This window comes from Palaemon carinicauda, chromosome 34, assembly GCF_036898095.1.
Source record: "Palaemon carinicauda isolate YSFRI2023 chromosome 34, ASM3689809v2, whole genome shotgun sequence".
NCBI classification, from domain to species: domain Eukaryota; kingdom Metazoa; phylum Arthropoda; class Malacostraca; order Decapoda; family Palaemonidae; genus Palaemon; species Palaemon carinicauda.
The window spans coordinates 80,151,540-80,156,239 of NC_090758.1; the positions used below are offsets into that span (position 1 = coordinate 80,151,540).

The window sequence follows — 4,700 nt, forward strand, 5'->3', positions numbered from 1 at the left end:
CTCTCCCTCTTCCTCTCCCTCTCACTCTCCCTCTCCTTCTCTCTCGCCTTCTCCCTCTCCCTCTCACTCTCACTCTCCTTCTCCCTCTCCCTCTCCCTCGTTCTCTCCCTCTCCTTTTCCCTCTCACTCTCCCTCTTCCTCTCCTTCTCCTTCACCCTCTCCCTCTTCCTCGCCCTCTCCTTCTCCCTCTTCCTCTCCTTCTCCCTCTCCTCACTCTCCTTCTCCCTCTCCCTCTTCCTCTCCCTCTCCCTCTCCTTCTCCCTCTCTCTCTTCCTCTCCCTCTCCTTCTCCTTCTCCCTCTCCCTCTTCCTCTTCCTCTCCTTCTCCTTCTTCTTCTCCCTCTCCCTCTTTCTCTCCTTCTCCTTCTCCCTCTTCCTCTCCTTCTCCTTCTCCCTCTCCCTCTTCCTCTCCTTCTCCCTCTCCCTCTCCCTCTTCCTCTCCTCCCTCTCACTCTCCCTCTCCCTATTCCTCTCCTCCCTCTCACTCTCCCTCTCCCTCTTCCTCTCCCTCGTCCTCTCACTCTCCTTCTCCCTCTCCTTCTCCTTCTCCCTTTCCCTCTCCCTCTCCTTCTCCTTCTCCCTCTCCCTCTCCTCCCTCTTCCTCTCCCTCTCCCTCTCCCTCTGCTTCTCCCTCTCCCTCTCCTTCTTCTCCTTCTCCCTCTCACTCTCCTTCTCCCTCTCCCTCTCCCTCTCACTCTTCCTCTCCCTCTCAATCTTCCTCTCCCTCTCCCTCTTTCTCTCCCTCTCCCTCTCCCTCTCCTTCTCCCTCTCCTTCTCCCTCTCCCTCTCCCTCTTCCTCTTCCTCTCCCTCTCCTTCTCCCTCTCCCTCTCCTTCTCCCTCTTCCTCTCACTCTCCCTCTCCTCCCTCTCCCTCTCCCTCTCCCTCCCCCTCTTTCATTTAAAGGGGGGAGGGGGGCGTTCTAGAATGACACTCACTGTCACCCTTTTCAATCGTTTCCTGACATCAGCTGTTTCGGGGCCATTCATCTTTTCGTCTTTGTGAGACATAATATTTTATTGTCCTTTCTTAGATTATTTTTATTATTTTCCTTGAAGTGTTATAACTTTTTTTTTCAATTATTGTTTAGAAGTTTCTTCACTTCAGTTATTATTATTATTATTATTATTATTATTATTATTATTATTATTAATTGTTATTATTATTGTTATTATTATTGTTATTGTTATTATTATTATTAGTTTTATTATCATTATTAATACTATTATTATTATTATCATTATTATTATTATTGCTATTATTATTATTATTATTATTATTATTATTATTATTATTATTTATTATTATCATCATAATTATTATTATTATCATTATTATTATTATTTATTATCATTATTATTATTATTATATTTCCTTACATGTCCTTGATCTTCAGAATAGTATAATCCATTAAAATCCCAAGTGCACACTTCACTTCTATAGCGGAGACTTGGCTCAACATCTCAACAATCCACTCATAGCGTTTCCACACTTCACTTCTATAGCGGAGAGTCGGCTCAACACTGCGCTCATTCATTGTGCATATTGCATTGCTTATAGCTTCTCTCATACTATTATTATTCTTTATATATTATCTCATTCTTTTTCTCATTTCTATTCAGCCTCATAACCAGACACTTCCTTCACATTTTATGCTAATTTTATCCAGTCTTTCACCAGTTTCTGCTATGTCTCCTTACCGTTACGTTTTCTTGTCCCACAACTTTGTACTTACATTTTTTGCCTTTTTTCTACCTTCTCGCTCCGCTCATTCAATAAAGATGTTGATCAATATATATATATATATATATATATATGAGTGGGAATACCATTACATGGTGAAAGAGATTTGCGTATCGTCATGATCAGCAATGCGGTACTAGTCCGGGCCATCCATACTAGGTTGGTTTGATGCTGGAGATCAGACGAACCTCCCACCATCACCAAATGGGCCAAACCCCAGACATGATATATATATATATATATATATATGAGTGTGTGTATGTGTTTGTACATTATTTTCTATTACTGAATAATCTTGCAAAATTATTTTAATATTTTTTTTAAATTAATGAACTTTTATATGATGCAATCTAGAAGATAATTATGCCTAATTCAATACCTCTGAAATGAGTAATGTTATGAACTCTGAATTCGATTACACAAAGCCACGGTACAAAATAATAATTTACTTTTCCCATCCTCCTACTCATGTGTTATTGTCACCCATGACCATTTTTATAATTATCCTTCCCAGATTATCTGCGTTTGACCGCATACTGGAATTATTCACAGATTTTTTCGTGCGTGAAGCGACGGGAGGTTGCTGGAAAATTCAGGTCTGCCAGACGTATGTTTAACATGGGACGTTGATGGGTTGGTTGCCGGGAATCTCTCGACTGCCAGACGTATGTTTAACATGGGACGTTGATGGGTTGGTTGCCGGGAATCTCTCGACTGCCAGACGTATGTTTAACATGGGACGTTGATGGTTTGGTTGCCGGGAATCTCTCGACTGCCAGACGTATGTTTAACATGGGACGTTGGCTGCCAGACGTGTGTTTAACATGGGACGTTGATGCGTTGCTTGCCGGGAATCTCTTGACTGCCAGACGTACATTTAACATGGGACGTTGATGGGTTGGTTGCCGGGAATCTCTTGACTGCCAGACGTGTGTTTAACATGGGACGTTGATGGGTTGGTTGCCGGGAATCTCTCGACTGCCAGACGTGTGTTTAACATGGGACGTTGATGGGTTGGTTGCGGGGAATCTCTCGACTGCCAGACGTGTGTTTAACATGGGACGTTGATGGGTTGGTTGCCGGGAATCTCTTGACTGCCAGACGTGTGTTTAACATGGGACGTTGATGGGTTGGTTGCCGGGAATCTCTCGACTGCCAGACGTGTGTTTAACATGGGACGTTGATGGGTTGGTTGCCGGGAATCTCTTGACTGCCAGACGTACGTTTAACATGGGACGTTGATGGGTTGGTTGCCGGGAATCTCTTGACTGCCAGACGTATGTTTAACATGGGACGTTGATGGGTTGGTTGCCGGGAATCTCTTGACTGTCAGACGTATGTTTGACATGGGACGTTGATGGGTTGGTTGCCGGGAATCTCTTGACTGTCAGACGTATGTTTGACATGGGACGTTGATGGGTTGGTTGCCGGGAATCTCTTGACTGCCAGACGTATGTTTAACATGGGACGTTGATGGGTTGGTTGCCGGGAATCTCTTGACTGCCAGACGTATGTTTAACATGGGACGTTGATGGGTTGGTTGCCGGGAATCTCTTGACTGCCAGACGTATGTTTAACATGGGACGTTGATGGGTTGGTTGCTGGGAATCTCTTGACTGCCAGACGTATGTTTGACATGGGACGTTGATGGGTTGGTTGCTAGGAATATTATGGCTGTCAGACGTATGTTTAACATTGGATGTTGATGGGTTGGTTGCTGGGAATCTCATGGCTGCCAGACGTATGTTTAACATGGGACGTTGATGGGTTGGTTGCTAGGAATATTATAGCTGTCAGACGTATGTTTAACATTGGATGTTGATGGGTTGGTTGCTGGGAATCTCATGTCTGCCAGACGTATGTTTAACATGGGACGTTGATGGGTTGGTTGCCGGGAATCTCTTGACTGCCAGACGTACGTTTAACATGGAACGTTGATGGGTTGGTTGCTAGGAATATTATGGCTGTCAGACGTATGTTTAACATTGGATGTTGATGGGTTGGTTGCTAGGAATCTCATAACTGCCAGACGTATGTTTAACATGGAACATTGATGGGTTGGTTGCCGGGAATCTCTTGACTGCCAGACGTACGTTTAACATGGGACGTTGATGGGTTGGTTGCCGGGAATCTCTTGACTGCCAGACGTACGTTTAACATGGGACGTTGATGGGTTGGTTGCTGGGAATCTCTTGACTGCCAGACGTACGTTTAACATGGGACGTTGATGGGTTGGTTGCCGGGAATCTCTTGACTGCCAGACGTATGTATAACATGGAACGTTGATGGGTTGGTTGCAGGGAATCTTTTGACTGCCAGACGTATGTTTAACATGGGACGTTGAGGGGTTGGTTGCCGGGAATCTCTTGACTGCCAGACGTATGTTTAACATGGGACGTTGATGGGTTGGTTGCCGGGAATCTCTTGACTGCCAGACGTGTGTTTAACATGGGACGTTGATGGGTTGGTTGCCGGGAATCTCTTGACTGCCAGACGTGTGTTTAACATGGGACGTTGATGGGTTGGTTGGCGGGAATCTCTTGGCTGTCAGACGTATGTTTAACATGGGACGTTGATGATGGGTTGGTTGCCGGGAATCTCTTGACTGCCAGACGTATGTTTAACATGGGACGTTGATGGGTTGGTTGCCGGGAATCTCTTGACTGCCAGACGAATGTTTAACATGGGACGTTGATGGGTTGGTTGCCGGGAATCTCTTGACTGCCAGACGTATGTTTAACATGGGACGTTGATGGGTTGGTTGCCGGGAATCTCTCGACTGTCTGACGTATGTTTAACATGGGACGTTGATGGGTTGGTTGCCGGGAATCTCTTGACTGTCTGACGTATGTTTAACATGGGACGTTGATGGGTTGGTTGCTGGGAATCTCATAACTGCCAGACGTATGTTTAACATGGGACATTGATGGGTTGGTTGCCGGGAATCTTTTGACTGCCAG

The 4,700-nt window shown here is 45.1% G+C and overlaps 1 pseudogene; it reads right to left on the bottom strand.

The window, feature by feature from the left end:
- Positions 1–4,700, bottom strand: part of LOC137627060 (protein qua-1-like) — a 6,116-nt pseudogene that overhangs the window by 778 nt on the left and 638 nt on the right.